The sequence below is a fragment of the Eulemur rufifrons genome, chromosome 28, assembly GCF_041146395.1.
Source record: "Eulemur rufifrons isolate Redbay chromosome 28, OSU_ERuf_1, whole genome shotgun sequence".
NCBI classification, from domain to species: Eukaryota; Metazoa; Chordata; class Mammalia; order Primates; family Lemuridae; genus Eulemur; species Eulemur rufifrons.
Window position 1 is genome coordinate 60,575,699 of NC_091010.1, and position 25,370 is coordinate 60,601,068.

Sequence of the window (25,370 nt, forward strand, 5' to 3'; positions counted from 1 at the left end):
AATCAATGATGGAGCATCCAGATAAATTCTGGCATCCAAAAGTAGATGTCACTTGTATTTTTTTTTCCCCAAGAGGGACCTTGAAAGTGGACAAAGTCTGAGAGATGCCTAATCCCATGCACCGTGTTCACTTGGAGCAGCAATGATAGCAGTAGAATAGCAGGGCAGGGGGACTCTAGGCAGACAGGGTCTGGGGCAAGCCCCTGGGCCTCCTATCATCAGAGAATAGAAAGAGAGGAATCAAAATAGAGATTATGTTGAGCAATAAAGAAATAGAATTATGTTTCTTGCCTATCACCTGGCCTATGGTATGGCCTGGGATACTGTACCTGCTACATGGAATAGTACATTATAAGCAAAGAGGGGTGATGAGCAGAGCCCTGATATTTGAGGGGCCTTCCATTCTTCCATCTTATGAGATGGTGTTGGGTCTCCCATTCTACTAGCGTGTGGTCATGCATTAGGACTGAACGTTACAAATGTATTAACATAAACCTGGGGTGATATCTTTAGTGAACTTGGTCCTAAAGAATTAAGTGCACGTCAATTGGGTGATTTAGCGGCAGCATACAGGAAAAAAAGGAGGGTCTTGGTTAATTCTAACTGCAGTGGAAATTGATATTGTGGTATGGCAGCTTGCAAAATTAATGCAAATTTGGGATGCAATAATAGAAATGTCATTCACGGAAGTGCCCCATACTTGCCTTACTTCGCCCCTCTCCTGTTTCTGAAGATTACCTGTCCATGCTCCCATCTGAGGACACAGATAATGGACCTCATTCCCTTCTTGTCTTCATAAGGATTTTGCGTCTGTCATTATCCCTTCTTCTTCCTGTATCCTCAAATGTTTTCTTCTCTACTGGCTCAATCTCATCAGCACACAATGCTACTATATTATAAATATAATTCATAAATATATAATATGTAATTACATAAATATATACTAATTATAATATTATAGACTATATAACCAATATGCTTAATTTTATACATATGTATATAATTTATAGATTCTTTGGCTGCAAGAACCTGAGACTCATACCAGTTAATTTGTTTAGAATGGTTTTATTTGTATTTATATATGTGGACAAAATTAGAGGTATGGAATTTCATGGATATTTAAGCCTAGGAGCCAATCCTGGGCTAGGCGTCGTGGACACCAGAGCTGGAGTTTGGGGAATCCTGGCCACAGAAGTCCATGACTTGCACAGATGACCCACCACAGACCTGCCCAGCTGCTTGGGCTCTTCCTGCTTCTCCCTGGGTCTCTGTTTGCTCCTGGTCACCTGGACTCTGTATCTTGTGTCTACCTCACAGCTCTTGCCTACTCCTGTTTTGCTTTCTCATCTTAATGCTCCCGCTCCTTGCCAGAACTCCTTATGGCACCAACTTTCAGCTTTAACTTCTGTGGCTGAGAGGGACTCTCACTCTTGAGGCAGGTCATGTCATAGTAGCTCCATGACTGTAGCTGTGGCTCTGTGGAGGGACAGAGCTAGGGGGGCTCTGAGGTCTGCTTAGGATCTCGCCTTTATTAGGGATGTGGGCAGAAGAACCAGTTCACTTGGACTGGGCCATTGGTGGGCAGATACGATGACTGACAGAAAAAACATATTAAAACACAGTCATTGAAGGCTTTTGGTGTGGCTCAAATTTCAGGGTCAAGCTTCACTTAGGAACAAAAATGCATTCTACTTCTCAGTTTATATGAAATATAGTGTTCAAAATCACTAAATGTAAGCTCTTATAACACAGATGTTGTATGATAGGAACACATACCACTCTAAGTATTTCTTTCTATATTCTATTAATGTTTGTAGTTTTTTTTCTTTCAATTGTTGGACTAATAATGACTTAGAAAATTATAATTGCTGATATTCTCTAGAGTAGAAGTCTTTTCAAATCACTTTCCAGCATTAGTATCTATTTAAATAAGAAAAACTGAGTTGCATTTGGAATTTCTGGATTCTTCTGTTTGTCATGCAAATAGTCGGTTCTGTTCTTTTTATGATAATATGAAATAAAGTAGTTTCTCATAGTAACACTGTAAATCATTTGCTTTCTATTACATGCAGCTGTTTTTGTTACTGTAATGATTTTCTATGAGTGCATATTGTAGAACACGTAAGATGCAATGTGATATTCCTTTATTCAGAATTTATATGCAATTATTATTTGCCCAGAAAGAATGAGAGAATTTGGAAATATAGTAATTTATTGTAATATATTTCTTTTTAATGTTTATCTACATTGAAGGAAAAAATCTAAATTTCTAAAAACGACATGCCATCTCTTCTTGTTATATAGGCTAGTGTTTTCATCTCACTGAAAATTCAGAATCAAAATTAAAAACAGCTGAGGTAGTTACTTGGGTCCCTTCCTTCAGCTTATTCAAAAGAATATAGGATGAACGGTAAGAATTAAGTAAACCACAAATTATTTTGGAGTGTCTGGTTTGTATTATAAATAAATTTCTCACTGCTGGTTGTTTTTTCAAAAATATTGCCTGTATTTTTGATATTCATTCCTGTGATCTAATGTAAACTCCGTCCTACCAGTTTAATGTATTGTTAGTTCATGATTATTTTTTTATTACACTCATATGTTATAAATATTTCTCACTCTGCTCTTTTGGCTCTTCCCCAAATGGCAATAGTCTTTAGGATATGTCATGGAAAATGTCGAGAGAAATATCCCCCTTTTGTGTTGGCACATATTAATTTCACACCTTGAATACACTCTAACCATGTCAACAATGAGGCATCCACTTTTAAGATACTGAATTAAGGATTATTTATTAAGGGGCAACAACAAAATAAGTCAGAATGGGTGTGTCACTCTGTCATCAACATTTTGTTCCTTATTGATCTTGCCTAGAAGTTATTAATAAAAAGACTTCATGGTAAATTTATGTTAGTTAATAGTTTAATGAAATCACAGCAGTTTCGTTTTTGGTTTTAAAATGCAATTGTCTATAAGCCTTTTCTTATATACTTAAAAATATTACATTTACACAATATTCTCATATTTCCATTCTTAACTGTTAATACAAAGGTAGTATCACCAACATGGGGCATTGCATATAATTGGGAAGAAAGAAGATGACTTGTTACTGTCTCTGTGCCACAGATTTTAGTAGTGTATTTAATCCTTACCACAATGTTCTGTTATTATTCTCATTCTCTTAGTAGTTTCTGCGAATCCACATAAAGGAGCACAACATTTATAAGAGGGGGAATAATGGAGCAGCACTGCATAAATTATATTATGTTATTATTTTCATTTGGAATTGGAAACTCAAAGAGGTTAAAATGTTGTGTAGGGGAGCTGGGCAAGGTGGCTCACACCTATAACCCCAGCACTTTGGGAAGCTGAGATGGGAGGATTGCTTGAGGACAGGAGTTCAAGACCAGCCTGAGCAAGAGTTAGACCCCCCTCTCTACAAAAAATAGAAAAAATAGCTGGGTGTGGTGGCACATGCCTGTAGTGCCAGCTACTGGGGAGGCTGAGGCAGGAGAATGGCTTGAGCCCAGGAGTTGGAGGTAGCAGTAAGCCATAATGACGCCACTGCACTCTAGCCAGGGCAATAGAGTGAGATCCTGTCTCAAAACAAACAAACAAACAAACAAACAAACAAACAAACAAACACCGTCCAAGATCACAAAACTAATGAGTGGTGAAGTCAGAATTCAAAGTCAGGTTTGTGTAAGGATGATCTGACTGAGATATTTGCTGATTACCTGGATTGGTGTTGTGTGACTTTAAAATCTATTTTTCCTCCCACTGTACCATATACCACCTCCTAAGAAGGCATAGCCATTTTTCTCAGCAGTGCTTTGGTACAATTTCCTTTTTCCTTAAGAGTTTAAAACAGAATATGTCCTTGGCATGACATATATTGGTACTTAATTACACACTATCTTGCACAGTTCTTTGTCTCTCTCTTGGAAACCGTTGAGAAAAGCCAGAAGTGCTTCTTAGGCTTTTGTATCTTCCAGCACTTAGAGGGTGCTAAGCACATAGTTGGAGCTCAATGTTACATTGTATTGAACTGAAATGTTTACCCCTCCTTGAGTAACAATATCTCCACTACAGAGTTTTAGCCACTATTTAAGGCACAGTTGCTCTGCCAAATATTTGTTGTGAAGAGTAAGCAAATATTTCCCAAAATGTTCAAGCAAGCACATTACCACTGCAAACAGATTTTTCATTGCAAAGCTTTTCTCTATGTTAAAATCTTTAAAAAAAAAAAAAAATGATCCATGGTATCTCAACTGCATCAGAAATAAAGATACGATTGCAGACACATTTGTAAAACAGAGACCAACTGGCATTTCAGTTCCAAAACACTGGGTGAATTTTGTTCACCGCGTGTTAATCAAAGATGGTTCTTTCGGCTCCCTGCCCTGTGGAACTGAGACAGCAGCTCAGGAGATAGAGGAGGTTGTTCCTTATATATGTTTAAAGAAAACACACTCGCTTCGTCTCTTATATCACCGCCTTCAGGCTGCCCTTCTTTTATTCCTTAGGACTATCACAAAGGTTCACATACTTGATTTTTCACCTGGATTAAAATGTTAGCAACTGGAGATCATATTCAATGTTATTTCCTGAGGGTCCCACATCTGTCTACCACCATTTTGATTAACACAACTGCTTTCCCTAAGATTCTGCATTGTTTAAAAATGGAGGAATTGAGTACAAGGTGGCCAGTGGTTGTGAGTTGTGAGTGCTCTCTCAGTTGTTTATTTTGAAGATTAGTGAAGCAGAGACAGTCTCTACTGTCACCATTTTGGTTATCATGGGCTGTGTTTCCTTTGAGAAGGAAGAGAGGCAGGTGGGGGTGGGTTTTAACCACTAATAATGGGCATATGTGTCCTGCTAAAAACATCAATACAAATGGGGTGTATGCATTTCAGACTCTAAGAAACCATTTGTTTTATGCTTTCAGTGAAGATCAACTAGTAGAGTGGAATGGAAGACTGAGTAATTATTTTAGGTACACATGCCTTGGTTTGAAATTACCTAGATAATGTATTTTGTGGTTGTCACTGAAACTAAAGCAATTCTTTGAATTATTTAGCTTTAATTATTCATTTTACTAAGCTAATGGACTCAATGTCAAACATCCATGGAATTCAGAAAATATCCAGCCTTACATGAGGAAAATTTTCAAAGCTTTAGGGTTGTAACAGAGGTTGTTCTGTCTGGAGAGTGAAGCATCTCCGCTGCTTCTGGGAAGGGGACTCTAACCCTCCTTCCTGCTTCCTCTTATTTCTTCTCTCTTCTTTGGTCTTTTTTCCACCTACCCTCTACTTCCTACACAAACTTATTGTTTTGGTGTTTCCAGTTCAGAATGCCCTGAACTGTGTAGACAAAACATTTTATTATTTGATTAAAAAAAAACCTTCCATTTTTATCCAAGGTCACATTCAAGTTACTGCCTACAATGTTATTATAGTTTCTTCCTTATATATTGACCTTGTTTGGAGCTTCTCTTTCTAAGCTATACCCTTTTGTTAAAAAATAAAATGATTTTGTTCTAGTTGGGCTTTATATGAATAAGAGCTTTTTATTGCAAAACTCCCCACAAGACCATGTGAATGTCATAAACTCCTTTTCAGGTGAGATGGCTGAGATTGTCTAAACACAGAAGCTCTGCAGAGAAAGTTTCCTCTAACCATTTGATGGCTACAAAAGAACGAATACCTTGATTCTGAAGAATGTCACCTGTCCTTCAGCTTGTATCTCTGTTTGGTTTTCAGGGAGTTGGCTTCCAGCTCGATAACAAATCTTGCCCTTGCCTTGTGATCTAGCCTTCTGGTACCAGGTCCCTGTTTTTTGCCTTCTCAGTCCCCACTCTCTCCTTGTGTCTTCTTGTTTTGACCTTGGTTTATTAACCTCATTAACTAGGGCTGCACAAACCGCTGGCAGAGGCCAGCCGCACTCCTCGGGCTGTCCCTCCTGAAGCGGCTGCTGGAGCCCAGGCCCAGCTAACTGGGAACAGACACCCGCGCTTGGTTAGCATCTTCCCTCCGTGAGCCAGAGTTGAGTTCAAGTAGGTTAAAGCATTACATTTGTAAATTTGTAAAGGATCAAGTCGTGAAAAGAAGGGCAATCTTGTTCTTTGAGACTTTATTGGCCAGTAAATGCAATATGATACATTTATAGGAGTGAAGACCCAGGTTTTCTGAACTTCATTGAGCCAGAAAGATGTGTTTTATTTCATAGAGTTTATGGAATGACTGCAACATAGGTAGGCTTTTACAAGGCACCACATCGACTTGAAGTAATCAAAAAGTAAAAATGGGCAAGGAGTACCTTGAGGTCTAAGTATAATTTATATACGCATTTACCCAATCAAATGCAAGGACCCAAAGCCATATGTTTTTAATTTTTAGTTTAATTTTTAAGCTCTTTACTTTGCTTTTTTGATGTAAAAGAAATATGATTAACTTAAATGTTGCTTGCTTCTTTCTACAAAGATTGCATTATAATAAAATGCACCAACTACAGTGACAAACACTCATATCAGCAAAAAGTGACATAAGGTGGCATTCAAAAGTTCTTCCCTTTGACAAAATAAATCAAAATTCTGTGGTGAACCCTTTTACAGCTTGTTATCATTTTGCTAAGAAAATAGAGCCAATGGAAACTTTTATATGGAGAAGGTAAACCTAGGCAAGAAGGGTTTCCCAGATGATGCTAAAACCCTAAGCTATATTTTGACACAGGTCTTCTATTTCTTGTTATGTCATGGATTTTGAAAAATAAACCTGAGAGGGAAAAGGTAGAAATTTGAGGACTGGAATGAAAACTGGTATAAACTATCAAGGATAGACAGGGAGTATAAATGGCAGAGACAGAATTATTAGATTGATGAGAGACAGACAGATAGATAGATAGATAGTTAGATGGAAGTTTCCCCCTAATTTTGACTCATTTGTTTAGATTTATCATTAGCCAGAAAATTAGCTGATTCAGTTACTTATTTGCAGGGAAGAACATAAATTTAGGTGGTTGGTTCTAAAAAATATTTATTCCTTTTTTATTATAGAAGTGTTTTTCCTATTTAGAATGGCAAAGAAAAAGGTAGTGTTGGTTCATTTATTTCTATTTTCATTGTGCATTCTCAATGCATGGGAGTGAAACAAATCAAGTTACACAATACACTGCATGGCAGTCTCTCTGATTTCCTCCTGTTCCTACGTCCTGCCAAAGGTGGTCAGAACTGAATGTACATCTCAGGCTTTTCTGCAGGTTCCACACACACATGGGTGTAAATATCTATATACAACTTGTTTACATAAATAAGATCATAGTTTATCTGTTGTTCTGCAGCTTTTTTCACGCATGCAGTGAAGCTCTTTTTAATCAAGTATACATAAGTCAACTTCTTTTTGTTTTTCAATTGGCTACATAGAATTTCATAGCATGGTTATATCACATTTCAGTTCTCTATTATAGCACATTTTAGTTATTCCCAGCATTCCACTGTTATAAAAATGCTGCAATGAATATCCTTGTGTATTACTTTTTAAAAAGTGTGACTATTTCTCTAGGATAGTTTCCCAGAAATGGAGTTACTGAGTCAAATAGTAAGCCTTTTTAAAATGTTTAAAAGGTTTTGCTAAATTGCCTTCCAAAAAGCTTATCTTTTCATTAAATGTTGAAGAATGCCCATTTTCTCACGTCTGTGAAAGCTCTTGATAGTACAAATGTTTTTGTTCTATCTTTTCAATTGTGTGAGTGAACACATATTTCATGATTGTTTTGATATTTATTTATATAATTATATGGGCAATTATGTATTTATCTCTCTATTTACTATTTATGTTCTTTCTGAATTGCCTAGTCCATATTTTGTCTGTTTTTCTGTGAGATTGTTTTTTCTGTAGTGATTTGTTGAAGCATTTTATGTATTTTGATGTTAATTCTCTCTCTGTTAAATACATTGCAAGCTATTGCCTTTTTTAGCCTTATTTCTGAATCCTGTTTTAGCATGTACAAATATCGTTAGCACTTAAAATTTCAAGAAATCACCTAGCTAATATATTCAGCTTCATACTAATCATCATTTAAATAATTGTTGAAACATGAACTTTATTTATTGTATTCCGAAAGAGTTTATAAAAGTGCCTTTTAATATTTTTTCTCTACCTTAATTGTTTCCCTCCCTGTGAAAACACTATCCCACATTATTCCTTTCACCTTTTGAATTGTGCCTATTTTTTTATCTTTACCCTTTCAGAGAAAATTACGTCTATTTTTGACATGTAAAAAGATACCCCAAATATGAAAAGTTTGTTTTAGCACCTGCTGCAGACAGACCCTAAGGTGACCCCCGATGAACCCTGCTTTCTGGCATCCACACCAATGGATAGTGCCCTGCCTTGGAGCGTGGGCAGGACCTGTGACTTGCCTCTAACCATTAAAATGTGGCAAAGGTGACAGGGTGCCACTGCCATGATGACATCTCATTACATACAACTCCGTCTTGCTAATTCTCACTCTCACGCTGCTCTTGAAGAAATAAGCTGCCATATTGTGAGCTGCCTATGGAGAGGTCCCTGTGGCAGGGGACTGTGGGTGGCCTCTACTACAGAGGGCCTCAGTCCTACAACCACAAGGGGATGAATTTTGGCAACAACCTAAAGGAACGTGGGAACAGATTTTTCCTCAGTCAAATCTCCAGATGAGAATGCAGCCCAGCCAATACCTTGGTTGTAGCTTTGTGAGGCTCATAACAGAGGACCCAGATACGCTATGCCCAGAAGCCTGAATCACAGACTTTTTAAGATAGTAAATGCATGTTGTTTGTAGCTGCTAAGTTTGTAGTAGTTTGTTATGCAGCCATAGATAACTAACACAGCACCCACATTTGAAATATACCTAGACATCTTTAGGAAAAAAGTAGTAAGGACTAGAAAACTGAATCATTCGTTCTTTGGCACTATAAATAATCATATTAAAAATGTGCTATAGACTATAATACTATATGTTATAGAAAATGGTTATGTTTTTCTAGTCCTTATAATGTAGTTTTAAGACAATACTATCATCTTACTAATGTAATAGAGCAAGTCATTAGATGGAGAAAAACTAATAGATCAAGCCTGAAAAATCTTGGAAATATATTGGGTAAAATGTCTATCATAATTAATGATGAGTCTGATTGTTGGTATTTTATGTAATAGACACTGAGACAAATATAACCACCACACTAGCACCTTCAAACTCACAGCTACTTGGATGTTTCATGAACAAAGAGCTAAGTGACAATAAGAAATGAGGGGGGGAACCCTTCCTTTCAGTGGAGAAATTTCTGAGTCTACCATCACCAGCCCTTCTCTGCTTCTCCCTCTTTAGTTCTTACAGGAGTAACTTCTGTGATTGTCTTTCCTTCCACATTCTCCTTCCCTTTCTTCCTTCTCTTTTTCTTTTGTCTCATCATTTATACAATCCATGTATTGAGATACTGCTTTAAAAAAAATGTATTGGCTTTAAGGATTCGGTTTTTTAAAAATCTAAAATCAAGTAATACATTGATCAAGTTCAATACTTTTTCAGATTAGCATGGAAAAAAGTTTCATTGCTAACTGCTCAAAGGCACAGAGAGAGATGATTTCATTTCCTTTGTGCTGTGAAGACTCCACCGAGACATAGGTTCTGGCTCCTGGCGGTACCCCTTTACACTTGCTTGGGTACGGTCATGGGTATTTGGAGCGCAACAGTCTTCCCTTGCCCCAGCCTTAGCTTTTGTCAGCCTGTATGTGAGGCTCCTTTTCTATAGAAAGTTCTAGCCAATGACTTTCATGCCACTTGACCTCTCAGTCCTTACCTTTTCCAGCTTTGCCTGTATTTGTAGGTGTCGGAATAAATTTCCAGCTCGTTTTCCAAACTTCACACGGCACTTTACGCTTTCTACTTTGTGTTATTATTTCTGCACTGTCTTATCTTCCATTTTTAGAAGGCAGAATCCCATAATGCCTGGGACCATGCTTTGCAAATAGGCCCTGGATAAATGGCTAAGTGAATGAACAATTATTAGAATTTTAAAAAACACATTAAATGTACTTTAAAGACATTTAATGCAGTAGTTCTTGTATTTTGGATTTCCCTGACTGGTGAAATTAGAAGGAAAAAAATGAGGAGAGTGACTTAGAATTGTGAATTCTTTTTTTGCCAAGTATGTTTAGACAAACAATTATTTAGTATCATCCTTATTTCATAAAACAGAGCATACAAACAAAATAAGGTTTATAAATAAAGTTTAACTTGCACAAACAAAAGCTCAAAGGACATAATGTCAGGATAAAAGATCGGTCTTTTCTTAAAATGGATAGATCAACTTTAAAATGACCAGCGTACTTTGTCATCCTTGCTTTTCTTGTTTCGCAGCAGACAGCTGGAATCTTCATATTGTACTAACACAGTCTGTGTGTTTTAGAAATCGCTGAGCTAGTCTAACCTTCCACTCAATGAAAGCATTCTCTTTAAACCACCTTGAATAAGATCTGCCTGTTGCACATCCAACCTTTGGAAAGCTTCCTGACTCTTGCCTGTGGTTAGCAATAGGTGAGAAAGAGGATCAGGTGGACAGATTGATGTAGCCACCATCACCACCAGACGCAGAACTGTTCCTTCTGCACAGAGGAACTCTCTGAGGTACCTGCTTACATCGTACATGTTTAATAATTTATTTTATTAGAACACAGTGATGACAAACATATTCACTTAAACTCAGAAGGTATAACGGATGGAATTTTCTGAGAGTTGGGAGCAGGGGCACGCTTTGAGCCACAGAGAGCTGGTATAACATTTGGAGCTTCCGGTGATGACATTAACTGCTTGGCCCACCCTCAGATTCACCCAAAGCACTTACAGCCAATCTGTGATCATGGAAGTGATTGGAAAGGAATTATGCCAATCCCAAAGGCAAAGTCAAGAGCAGAGGATTGCGCTGGAATCTCCTACACAGGACTTGTTTAGGAGTTATTCCAAGTTTTGTGGGACCTAAAGCATTTGGGTGAATGTTAATATTTCTTTAGAAGAGGAGTCAAGCAAATGAAGGATCCTGAAGGTTAAGTTTTGTTAGTTCACAGTAAATCTGCCTCTGGACTAGTCTTAAACTAAAAATTCTTAACTAAGTAGGTTCATCAATTTGTATTCCTCTTTAAAATTATAAATACCCATGAGAGAGACTTACCAAATAAAGTGGATACCTATAATTGCCATGTGGTGAATTAGTTTTATCAGCTTCTTTGAATCATGTACCAGGTTGGAGGAAGGGTAAGAGGTCATTTTTGAGCACCAGATATCAAGGCCTTGTGTAGATCACAGGGGATCCCGGAGTACAAACACTACAGTCTTTTCAATGGGGACAGGAGAGAGAGGGACGAAAATACCAAAGTGACAGGAAGTTTTGCCTGTTTCACAGCTTTGAGTATAGCTGGACTTGATTTTAAGGCAGCACATGGTTAAAATGCTGCATCTCAGCCACTGGCACACACTGGAAACATTTGCAGCATGTTTTTGTCTAAGGTATTTGTCCAGTGAGCATGTCTCTTGGTTAAGAATCTGATACTACAAAGCCTGAAGAAGTCAAGCTACTCAGTGGCCGCTTGGAGAAGAGTACCAAGAAAATAGGATGGCTACAAATAGTTGTACTTTTAGAAATTAAATCAAAGATAACATATATAAAGCACAAAGCCTATGTGTAGTAGGTCTTCAATAGATGGTAGCATTATCATTTCATTTCTATTGCCTTGTTTAGTTCACATGAAAACATTGTGAAGTAGCCATTATTATTCCCATTTTTACAGAGGGGGAAACAAGGGGAGACAAAAGAAACACTTTCCATTAGATTCACAGAATGAGATGAGAGTCTACATCCATCTTCTGGCTCTAGTTTTAAGTCCTTTCCCCTGTGACATAGCAGTCCTCCCAATTCCTAGGTCTTAATTCCTTATTTTCCTTATCATTACATTATAATGATAATTTCCTTTTAATTTTTTATCTGTGCATAAATATCTCTCCATTTCAAGTAATGTATAATCTTTTCCATGACATTATTTAGTAGCCTTTTAAGGAAATAATGAAACATACAAAAAAGGCTAACTTGGTTTCTATCTAAGACTTCCCCTTAACTCTGACCTGAGAGGAAGAAAGGTTTACCAACCCATCTCTCAGACTTACAATCCATCTCCTGTCACCTCCCCCACCTTTTAATATCCTTTCACCAGCTTTTTTATTCAATAAACCTTTATTGGGCACTATTATATCCTTATCTATATAGATGCTAGGAATGAAAACATGGGAGATGAGGTCCCTGCCCTCCTCGATTTTCAATTGAGTAACAAGGCAGATTCACCAAATGCCAGGAAACGGATACAATGGCTCAGAAGCATTGAGAGAGCCATTGACTCTGACAGGACAATTTTTACACATGAAGTGACATCTGAGCTGGTCCTTGAAAGAAAAGGAAGAATTAGGGGAAAGGGCACTCAAGCAGTAAAAACAAAGGGTGTAAATGCAGAGAGTCATGAGCACACCCTAGGAGCATGGCCAGTGGTCTTCCGCATCTGAGCAGAGGGGTCCAGGAGGGAATGTGGCTGGGAAGAGGTGGGGGCTAGATCACAAAAGGCATCCAGTGCCTTGCTAAGGTGTTGGGTCTAAGCAGTTGAAGGCCATTAAAGAATTTTAAGGAGGGATGTGATATAATCACATTTTTTCACTAAAAGTAAAGACCATTCTGGAGTCGGTGTGGAGAATGGATTAAAAGGGTGAAAGACTGGAAATGGGAAGAAGATCACTTTAGAGGCTGACATTCACAATAGCCTCTTCCCTCTAGGAAACAAACTCATCTACCTCCTGGTGAGGTTCAAATTAGGAAAAAATGGGTGAGCTTTTTTTGCCTTATAAAAAACTAAAGATGAAAGTGGAGATGCCTCACTACAACTAGTGCTTTAATTGAATTTTCCTATGGAAAGACAGTTCTAAAACCTGCAAGTAGCTTAAATTTGATGTTTGAGTCAGATAACTTTTCCTGGGACCTCTTGTATTCAAATGTCTTCCTGAGCACTTAGGGAAAAACACTCCATAAATGTGATGCAAGAATCTAATGAAATTGTTCTCTTTTTGCAGTAGAAATAGCACTTCACTAAGGTACTGAAAGAATCATTATTTTTAAGCAGAAAAAAAAAAATTTAGAAGTAATTCTTTAATTTCAGCTAGAAAGCCTGCCTGCTGCTTTTTCTACTACTTGATGGCATTGAATTTTCTTATATTTATTTGCATCTGCCTCTCTGGCAGAGCTGCAATAAAAAGCAGCCACCTCAAATACCTAGGACTAATGGCTTAATTTGACAATTTGTAGATGGTATTCTTTTATTACCCTTTAGGACCTTAATAATTAGTTTTTCTTTAGAGCAGTATTAAAGCATTAAAGATCATAAATTCCACAGTCACCTGTATCCATTTATTGCTAATTTATTATAGAACATATCATAAAACTTTCCTTGACATATAGGCCTCTTCATAACTATAAATCTTTTTTCAACTGTTTAGATAACTTAGGCTTAAGTTCAAGAAGAGACCTCTAGGAGCAAATATTTAAAACATCTATTTATTACACATTAATGGAGCAGGGTGGATAACCACGTGAAGTCACTGTGAAGTATCCATTTCCATTCAGTGTATTTATCACTTCAAACCCTTATAAAGATAAATTTGTTTTGAAGAGGAGAAAATGTTCAATGTCAAGTAGCTGTTTTCCTAAGTGCTTTAAAATGTCCAGCTGAATACAGCCATCTTTCTAGTTAGTATACAATGCCAAAACAATGTTTCCAATGAGATTAAATGTGTCACTAGTGAAGCTTAAATTTGTCACTTAAGGAAGCTTAAAAACTTTTCAAACTTGAAAGTTGTCTCTTCAGATGGCAAACGCATCAGCTTAGTCGACCAAGAGGTTGTTTCCTGCTGTTTCAACTACGAAGATGATGTGCTATGAAAACTCACAGTCACTGAATGCATTTCCTTTACTGCTTAAACTTCTGTCCAGTTGCATATGTGTGACACATATATTCAAAAACAGAGGAGAAAAGCAACTTGCTGGAAAATCAATTTGTCGAATGAGCAATTTGCTAAAAATCAAATTGTTTTCAATTAACTTTGTAACCATGATGCGTGAGATGATTGCCACACTTGTAGGGACTTTTTTCTCAAAGGTTTCATTTAGCTTTAATTTTTCTGTACCCCAGTGGTTAGCCAAACTAGAATATCACAGGTTTTATCATATTCTGACTTTGGGGAATAAAAATATCTTATATATTTTGAATTCTGAATATAATTACATTTAATGTCATGATCTATAAACAATAAGAGGAGGTTTTCTTTTCCCCATATTTTTAATCCAGCCTTCTGCACTTTTCTTAATTTACCATTGAGTTACCCAACCCAATACAATATGAACATTTTGCATACATTGTAAACATTTGAGAAGTGCTCAATGTTTCAAATATTAAATGCCATGAACTTGACATCTTACTGAACTGACAAGTCCATTGCAAATGGCTAGACTGAAAGGAATACAGCAAAATTAAAGCAGAACTAAAGCCAACACTTTGAAGAACTGCTGACTGGTTCAGCCACACAATTTGCTGAAATCTTGCTTTCTAGCGGGGGTTACATCTTCTTGACAGGGGTTATGCTCTGTGTACACCACTGAAGTGAAGATGCTGAGAAGAGATGACTATACTCACTTTGAGTAGAACCTCAAATTTGAAATACATTAGCCATGAATGAAGAATTGTGCAAGAAAGAGTAAAATGGTTACAAATCCCTGAAGAATGCAAAAAAAATGAATAAAGAAACAAACATAAAATAACTAGAAAAATACGGGAGCCACCCCATCACAAATTCTCACCTTGAACTGACAAAAAGAAGTTGAAGTTGCTATGCCAGTTGGGAAATTAGTTAAATAATCCTAAAAAAAAATTCTAAAAGGTCTTTCAAAATAGAAAGTGGCATCAAAATAAGTTTGAAAAATTGGTAGTATATTAGTTTGCTTGGGGTACCATAACAGCACACCACAGACTAGGTGGCTAAAGCAATGGAAGTTCATTTTCTCATAGTTCTAGAGGCTGGAAGTCCAAGTTCAACCCTTGGTAAACCCATAGATAATATTGAAGCATCTAAGACAACTTCAGTGTCACTCTGTCTTTAAGCTTAATGTGCTAGGTATGGAAAAGCTACTTCAGTATCCACTGTGGTTTCTGTAATTCAGATAATTGAAGTGCTTAAAAATAGAAATAGAATATATTAAATTTATAAACAAAGTTTAAATATTTGAAGGTATTTAACTAAAGAGAACAAACATTATTCAAAGCCGCCTTAAAAACAATTATTAACATTTGTTATACTTGTACACAAACTAAAAAGATTTGTGAGCTGAACTTAAAGACTGGAAGGCAAAAATCCCGTTTCATTCTGTGTTGCCACAACCCAACCTGAAGTTTAAGATTTTCCTCAAGTAAATTGAACATCAATTGTTCAACCCAAAAATAAATTGAGAAACAGTCTTTGGGCATACTAAAGCTACTCTAAAGGACATCAAAAATTGACATCAACTACAGCTCAGGATGTTTGAAAATTCTGCCATTTAGGGAGTTTCTAAAGGAGTCAGATTATCCTGGTAACATGGGGCACATTAACAGTCGTCAAGCAAATCAATAGAATACGTTAATTGCTTTAACTGTACGCATATTTGAAATAAAAACACATCCTTTTTTGAGATTTTGAAGATAAATCTTTGCTTTTTGTTGTTTTTGTTTCAAGGAGACAGCTTACCTTAGCCATTAAGAAACCAACACTTATCAATATTTTCAGCTGAAAAATGAACTCAGGACTTTCCTTCTCTTAATAGATCACTGCCTCTGTAATTAGGCTAAAGACTAAACAGGATTGAAACCCATTTTAATAATTTGTAAATTTCATACAATTTAATACCCTAAATTGCATTTTCTTAACTAGGCTTAAAAGGACATAACATGACTCACAAAGATTTTTTCTTTCTTTTTTTTTTTTTTTTTTTTTTTGCTTTATTTCTCTGACAAAAAAATTATCTTTGGAAATATGGCTTATCCTGCTAGCTTTACCAAAATAGTCATTTCAGTAGGAAGTCTAAGAAAACATGGTGCCTAAAGGACCACTGAGCTGTAGTCAGCAATATTTATAGGCATTCAGGTTCATGCAAGTTTCTTTTTAGGCTGCGAAAAGCTTCAAACTAAGTCTCCAGCCTGTAATCTTATTTGGAGACAGCTATCCCTGAACACTTACTTGAGGTATCACCACCAGATGACCAGTGACAATTGCTTCCTAGCTACTCTTCTTTGTTGTATACTTATCCCTGGGGCATGTTCCATCTCAAGTGTGATTCATGGCTACCGGCCTATTTAGACTGAAAAGCAAGAGAAAGATAACCTGAGTCTTCCCAGACAATCTGTGACACCATATGCAGTTTCCCTGCTGCAATGTTACAGAGTAGTCTTGCAAACCTCACAGGTTGTGACAAAATGCCACTCTGGGACCTAAGACAAAAAATCACATTTTATTTTGTGTTACCAAAACCCAACCTTAAGAATTAAATACTTCTAGGAAAAATCATAACATTCTAAAAGACATTGTAATTTATTATAATGGGTATGCTATTACATTAAAGACAACTGAAGCCTTCTAATTCGTTCTAGACAGTTTAAACATAGCACAGTTAAAGGAAAAAGGCCAATAATCTGAAGATACTTTTATCAACATGAATCTGAGATACTTTTGAAAACCCAACTGTATGTAGACTATTACAAAGGTCAGATTTTCCAAAAGGTTAATATTTATTTTTAAAAAGAATGATTTCTTAAATTATAGTTTTAAAACATGAATAATTGCTAGTGGTTTCAAAGACATTTCCTTTCATCCAGGAGCTGGAATCTTCTGGTTCACTAGACCTCCTTGATCTTAGTCTGTATGAATTGTTTAGTTTTATTTGGTGCCACAGGGACTCCTTCAAACTTATCAGAAGCCTCAGTTTAATATAGAAAAAGAGAGGCTCAGACATGTCAATATAATACTGTTAATGTTTTCCACGTTTATGATTTCAGGGTCAAAGTCAAACCTCTTATTGTATTAATAACAGCAAAGAAAAAAATAGGCTTTGTAGTTGTGAATTCATGGTTTTAAAGAATAATTTCCCTATGTTTTCATTAATTCAAGCCATCCATTGAGCCACTCGAGGATTCCGTTATGTATTCGAAGGATATATCTCGTACTGTACCTTTAACTTTGGAAGACTGGGAATGGAGATGCGTGTGATTCCTTACAGTCACAAGGCGAGATAGTTCCTTTGTTCAAACACTATGTCAATTTATAGCCTTAAAAGTTATATTTAGTAAAACAAACTTTGGAGCTTAGTAGTGGAATAATTAAAAAACAGTTTTCCTCTACTCATTATTTAAAAGAGCATGGTTTGCAGTATAGTTCACATGCTGTGGATTACAAAGCATGGCGATATAGTCTAGATTCTGTTACTATCTGATTTGTAGACCAGCAATAATTAGAATTTTAATTAAAAAAAGTCTCAAGGAAAACCCAGACAGCCTGAGCTCACCAAGGCCTTCCCTTTTGAGAGTGTATTGAATCCATGTCCCATCCAGCTCTGATTAGTGGTGGAACTGAACCAAAGCTGTTGGCAGGTTGCAAGAGGCCTTCGCTTGACCAAAACTTTTGTTTAAGACAAAGCTGGCACTGATGTCCACCCCGGGTGATGAGGTGAGAACAGAGTGACTTGGAAGCTTCTTCTTTTTTTTTACCTATGGATCTTGCTCTACTGTCATTCCCACCTGCCACCCTTCCCCACCTTAAACTTGATCTTGGTGGATGGGAGCAGAAATTCACAGTGCAGCTAAAGATGCTCAAAGCTCCCTGTTCTGTGCGGCAGACCTGGACTGTGTGGTTCTCAGAGGGGCAAACTTGTCTTCCCCACTCCCCTAGGAAATACATCCTCACCTAGCCAAACCTACCTCCCCTACTTGAGGTCCTATGCAGGCAGAAGTGTTCTACATTAGACTCTGCACTGGGGATCACGTATGTCCTACTGGTGGCTGTGAGAAGGAGTCTATTAGCTAGAATGGTTCATGGGTGAGTGGCGAAACCTAGGTTTCAAGTACTTTGGAGAACTGAACATTTCTTAGCATTGTTTCCTTATGAACTTCTTGTTATTGTTTGCCATGCTGTTTTGCCACCAGTGTACTTTTGCATAGTCTTATTTGGTTTGTAACTCACATACATCAATCAAAGAAGTTGTTTTTATTTTTAAGAAATAGCAAAGAATGTCTTATGTCCTTCCCTCGTTTGATAGGTGAGTTATATGGCTCAAGGAAGCTAAGAATTCAAACTCAATTCACATTAACTCTCTCCTAAAATTAGGAGAACATTTTTTATTATAATTCACTTTCCTACTTACAAGGACGTACATTTGACTTGTAAGAAGCCAAAGAAATAGTGTGCTTCTGTGTTTGCCAAATGATGTTCTAGAGATATTGATTGGTACATTGTGGTTGATAAGTTTGGGAACATTGGTATTAAGAGAGCTAAAGATGTTTCTTTGCCAAATCTCAGGGGTGGTATATCAAGGTGGTTAGGGGTGTGGACTTGGAGAACCCAACTCCACCACTGAGTGTGTGACCTCAGGCACATCTTAACATCTCTGTACCTCAGTTTCCTTAGCTGCAAAATGGAGCCAAAAATAGGGCATATCTCTTAGGGTAGTTGTGAGGATTATTCGAGTTGGTATATACAAAGCCCTTAGAACAGAACTTGACACAAAATTAGCTTGTATTAGCTATTATTATAATAATATTATTATAATTGTTAAGTTTCCAAAGGGGAGATAAAATAGCCTTTCCCAAGTTTCTTGCTTTCTTGCATTCTCCTTCCTTCCTTCCTTCCCTCCTCCGTCCCTCATTCCTTTCTTCCTTGCTCACTCTTTTCCTTCCTTCCTTCCTTCCTTCCTTCCTTTCTTTCTTTCTTTCTCTCTCTCTCTCTTTCCCTCCCTCCCTCCCTTCCTTCCTTCCTTTCTTTCTTTCTCTCTCTCTCTCTCTCTTTCCCTCCCTTCCTTCCTTCCTTCCTTTCTTTCTTCCTTTCTTCTTTCCATCTCTTTTGCCCAGTATAGACATCTTGGCATGAAAGAGAGTTTGAGAGTTAACTGGTAAAGGTGACAAAAAAAATAGCATCCTCACTCATTTAGGTTATCTATTACTGCTGCCTAGCGTTTTGGAGTATTTGTTAATTCACTTCTTGCTGGTTTTGTAGAATGGATCAGAATCCAATTTGAGGGATGTCCCATAGAAATACTGAAAGATTACAATGTTTATTAGTTAATTCCTGCAGGTTTCCTCAACATTCTCTCTTATGAGAGTGGATATTTTGAGAACATACATTCACAGATAGACTAATTTCCTTTATTCATTTTTTTTATTTACCAAATTTTTCCTGCATATCTACTGTGTGCCAGGGACTGTCCTAGGCACTGGAGACACAGCAGTGAGTAAAATGGACAAATATCCCAGCTCTCCAGGAGCTTAGAATTTGGTGACCATTGATACGCAGCTATCCAGAAACCAAAAGTGAAACCACAATCACATCACTTACATTTCTTGTTTGTTTTCTTTTTTTCTTCTTTCTTTTCTCCTCCATGTCCCCCTATTCACAGTACAGACCAGGCATAGGGCCTGGGCTGAGGTGTCTATGGGGTGAAGTCACTTACATTTCTTAAGCCTTCTGAATACATTTTTAAAAAATGAAGAAATGGCAAAATCAGATTGCCCAATTTTAGTGTACTTTTACATTTTACAAATTATTACTTGGGAAGAGCCATATTCCTAAATCCAGCCATAGTTTTCTATATACTCAAATTAATTGAGATGGAAGGTTGAAAAATTGACCCAGTTATAATTCATAGTCTTGAATTTTTTGGTTAACAGCTGTATTTCTTGTAACTGTTTAATGAAAAGTTTGCCTCAATTAATTATTTCAGTTAATATATTAGAAAGAGTCTTAACTATGCTTTTACAATATGATCTCACATCTCCAATATTTTGGTGACCCCATACAATTAACATGCCATTTCACAGAGGAATGGGGAGTCGGACAGAATATGGGGACCTAGGAATCCTTTTCTCACCATGAAACAGGCTTTTGTTGAACTTGCTCACTCTCACCTGGGGATGTCAATGTGCCATCTCTGCTGTGTTGGAAACAAAGGTTAAATGTGGTGTCTGTGGGTGTGTCAAGGTAAGGGACTGAGGGAGGGTTTGAAAATGTGCCTGTGGGAAGGGATGCTGGAATAAGTCAGGGCAGAAGGGAACAGGAAGAGAGAAAGGAGTCACCAAGCAAAGAAAGGCAACATCAACAAGATGTGCCTCCCGACAAGTGGATTCGTGCACTTCGAGGCCCGAGCCTCTTGACTTTTTTTTAAAAAATCCTTCTACTTTGGGATACTTCAAAACAAAACAGTGTTTCCCAAAGTGAGTTGCTTTTAGGTGGCAAACTCTTTCTAAATACATGTATACTTAATATATCATGTTTCAGAAAAAATATATCATATAAATATAATAAACATAAATATAATTACACAAATATATTTATATATTATAATATATAAATATATTATATCTTAGGCTATATATGTATCTCTACAAAGAGCATCTGTTTACGGGTTTATCTTTCAGCCTTTTAAAGCTTACCAGAGTAAGAGAGTAACCCCAAAAAGTATGGGGGTGAATTCTTGCCAGACTGACTTTTTCAAAATGCATGTGCTCCTGGCTCGCCTCCCCCTGTAAGGCATTCCTACATCATTCAGGGCCAAAGCAGAGAGGGGGAAAACCAACCACAACAAAGCACCCCCCCTCCAAAACACACACACACACACACACACACACACACACACACACACAGAGTGTCCTCATCCATTACATTGCAGGTCCTTCAACATAAAGTAGGAAAAAATATCTCGAGACCGAACTGTCTACTTGGAGACTGATTTTTGTTCAGTTAATTATTTCTGTAGTTTTATACTTTTTGAACAAGGAAGCCCAGGGTATGGTTCATAGTATTTTCAGTCTAGTAACATTTCAAGGAAGTAACAGTCTTTTAAGAAGTGTCTTCAGAGCGAAGCAGGTTCATTTTTCAGAGGAACAAAACCCTCCTGGGCATTTTTGAATGTTCCATTCAAAAATGGACTTATCTCCAAAAGGGGCTTGACAGATCTGATTGTCATAGTGTACTGGGAAAAAATTACTCTGGGGCACTAAGAACTGAATGTTAAAATAGAATTTGGAAGTTCTTTCTTTCCGTGCTGTCCCCTTCTCGGAATCTCCAAAGCATTTGTTTTGTAAAGTCCTAAGTGGAAACACATTTTGGTGCCATAATTTCAAACAAACCATCTCTTTTTGAACTCTGAAGCCTTAAACACAATAGCATATCAAGTTCACAAAATTTCAGATAAACCACGTTCAAGCTATAAAAGGACCGAAAAAAAAAAAAAAAAAAAAGTCCTAATTTTTCCCACATCTCATTTCCTTTTCCCACACTAGCTCGGCTCTGCTATCCCAGACATCTTTGCTATTGGTAAGGGCGGCCGAGGGCACATACACTACTGCATACTGGCTGAGTCTATTCACAGCTTAATGCAACTTACCTTTTCCAGGCAAAGTCATTTTATCCACATTTACCATTTTGGGAGGCACAGAGTAGGCATCAGTGAGTGACCCAACACTCAAGGAAATAAGTGACTGGATTCAAGTTGGGGTGCGTTAACTATCATTCACATAAGAACTGTCCTATCAACCTGTTTCTGCAACTTGCTCTGAGATACAAAAAAAAAAGATGTAAGAATATTATTGTTCCGAATTCTGGATTTTGCCTAAATTAATGTGCTTAAAGCAGTTAAACACTACAATATTGCTTTTTAACATCAATTTAAAATATTTAAGTTCAACAATCTACTGAAAATTCAAGTGTTACCATTTATTTATTTGGATAAATATGACTGTCTTTGTTGAATTTACTTGTTGAAAATAGTACCACATTAAAACAACCTGAACAAATGACCAGAATAAATAAAATGCCCTGAAAGTAGCCAGGAATAATGGCAAAGAGAGGTGAGAGAAGCCAGGATAATTCCTCTTCAATCAGGTACCAAAATGTTTTATTATTGTACAAATGATTTATAAATGTATTATAGTAGCCTACAAGTTTAAAAAATTTGGAACATTCTTTAGGGCAAAAAGGTGCAAATCTCTAAAGGTAGAGAAGAAAACATGATTTATTCTGTTTTCCTAGCATTGCTAGTTTCCAGGTGTTCACCTTTTGATCCGGCCACAGGCAATGATTTTCTGAAGTGGTTTCTGATGGTGTCTGACATCATTTATAGTACTCTTGAACAATCTTGTAATGTGCTAAACTACACCAAATTAAGTGAGTTAGTGGCCAAAAAAGAGTCCAATAGGCCCATGGGTATCATGAGTGTTTTCGCTACTTGCTGCCTCTTGTATTCACTGCTCAGAGGGAAGAAATGAAGTTTTTTGATTCTCTGATACCTCAAGTGGTGGATTTGGTGGAGAGCTATAGCAGATCTGGGACAAGCATAAATGGATTCAATAACATTAAGCTTGTGGAAGTTTACAAGTTGCCAAGACTATGTCCTTTTTAGTCATTTGTTTATCCATTCAATCCATCATCAACTACCTAGTGAAGTGCCACTCTCTGCAACATATGGCAAAATATGTTGTATGGGAAATAAAGATGAGAGAGACCCTGATCTTGAGCTCAGGGAGTTTAATAGTAAGAGAGATGGCATATAGAAACAGATGACAGGAAGGCAGAACAATGTGTCAACAAATAAAGTCCAGAGGAGGAAGTGATTGATCAGCTGGAGTGATCAAGAAAATAAATATTCATTTACTCATACAGCCATTGCTTTAGTACATGTACATAGTCAGGGACTATGGTAAGCACTGGATATACCAAGGTGAACAAGATATAGGTAAACAAGCATGAAATCTGTTCATCTGATCACTCAGCCAATATATATTGAGGGTCTACTGAGTGTCATGCATTGCTCTAGACTCTGGGGGTTGTTTGATGAATAGGCAAAGCCTGGGACAGAAACACCAGCCCTTGAGGCAAAGGCAGAGGAAGGAGAGGCTTCAAAGAAGTGAGGGAAAAGGGAGCAGAAAGGCAGGAGAAAAGGCAGGAGAATTTAGTATCAAAGAAGCAAATGGAAGGAAGTGTGTCAGGAAGGAGGTAATGGTCAAAGAAGTCATGTGCCACAAAGAGGCCCAGAAAAAGAAGGAGGGAGACATTCTCTAGGTGGAGCAACAATGAGTTTATGGATGAGCTCGGCAAGAACAGTTTCAGTGGTTTCAGGTGGTGCAGGTAGAAGTCAGATGGCAAGGAGGTGACAGGGAAGGGTGAGAACACAGAGATGGTGAAAGTAGAAGCTCTTTCAAGGTAAAAAGGGGGCCATGGAAAAGAAAGTTGCAGCTAGAAGGGACTGTGGATCTGGGGAAGACCTGAGCATGGTGAAATGCTCCCTGCACTCGTGCATGCCACACTTCTCGTTCATGCACTGGGAAAGTACTCTGTGCCAAGTGCTCTGTGGGCTCCGGATGGGAAAAACTCAACAGAGAAAGAGCAATTGAACATCTAAGAGGAAAAGTGAATAATGAAGAGGCAGAAGACCCTGAGAAGCTGGAGAGGACAGGATAACCTCTAGACAGGAAGAGGACTGCCTCCTCCCTGGCAACCAGAGGGAAAAGCCAAGGATGATTGCCAAGGTCAACTTGAAGGGCATATGGCAGAAGTTGAAGAAGGTTGCTATATTGTGGTTTGTATTTTCATAGCCATATGGAAGAGTGAGTCTAGGTGGATGAATCAGCTTTTGGCCCCCATCGTTCCACTAAAACTCTTCTTGTTAAGGTCACCATGACCTCCAATGTTGCTGGTGGCCCTCATCTTACTCATTAATAGCACTGGACACAATCGATCATTTCCTAGTCTCCAAAACACTGTCTTTTCTAGCTGTATCAGATATATTTTGTGCATTACTTCAAATTATCTGGACCCCATTTCTTACTCCAGCCATTGCTCTTGGGAATAGTTCCATGCAGGGTTCAGCCAGTTTTGCCCTTGTGCAAGCTGACGGAATCTTGCTTCTCTTGCTTCCTACCCTAGGGCTTCTTTGACATGATAGAGTGGGACATCCTGGAGAAATTAGGTGGAACTAACTCATGCATGACCTAGAAGTGCAGGAGAGGTAACATTTCCTGGAGTGATCCTGTACTAACCAGACATAGCCGCCAATGGTTCGGTGCTTTTTCCATTCTGCCCTCAGTGGACGTTTGGAGACACGTTATGTAAGGCTTTATGAAGGCCTACAGGACTGAGTCATTCGTGGTGGCTTTTCCCTCCTCCTCTGTTTTACTATCCTTATCCCTTACTTCTGCTTCCTGGGATTCACCTTCCAGAATAAACTGCCTACACGTAGGCCTTTCTTTCAGTCTCTTCTTGGGGTTAACCAAGGCTAAGAGTCTTGATATTGGGCAGAGCTGCAAATATGCCTGAACGTACAGCCTACACAGGTTGCTCTCTGGTTCCTGAGACAGCTAGAATCGGTATACTTGATTGGTGGTAGGGGTCTCACCCTGGTTCCCTGACCTATGGCATAAGGGCTATGTGGTAGGAAAGGCTGCTCCAAGGCCAACGTCAAGATGGTGCAATTGAAGCAACACTACATCTCAGGGGAGTTGCTAAGATCCCCTTAAAAGACTTAAGATTGCAGGGGTAGCAGGTCTAGAAGGCACAAGGAAATTATATAAACAGGTAGCCCAGAGAACCATGACTTTCACCTCTGTTGCACAACACCTCTCCCTCCACTCATGCTTACAACATCATGGGGTGGTGGTGGGAGGAACGTGCAACCAACTTACAGGAAAACATTCAGGCTTAGTTCACAGATGGGTTGGCATATGTTGGTGTTAACCTGAAAAGAATGACTGCCCACTTCTCTAAAGTCAGTGAAAAAAAGAGAAATCCTTCCAATCAGCAGAGCTTGGTTGTTCAATTTGTATGAAGGGAGAATTGGCCTGAAGTATGGATATACACAAACTTCTGGGCAAAAGCAAGTGGCCTCACTGTTTGGTCAGGAGCCTAGAAAAAGTAAGACTGGACAATCAGAGACAAACCATCTGGGAGGGGCATGTGGATGGACCTTTGGAAATGGGCCTGATGCTAATGCCCATGGGAGAGGATTCACTGCAGAG

At 38.0% G+C, this 25,370-nt stretch overlaps 1 pseudogene; it reads right to left on the bottom strand.

Annotated features, from left to right (window-relative positions):
- Positions 1–19,739: 19,739 nt before the first annotated feature.
- Positions 19,740–19,858, bottom strand: LOC138376746 (small nucleolar RNA SNORA51; annotated as a pseudogene).
- Positions 19,859–25,370: the final 5,512 nt, after the last annotated feature.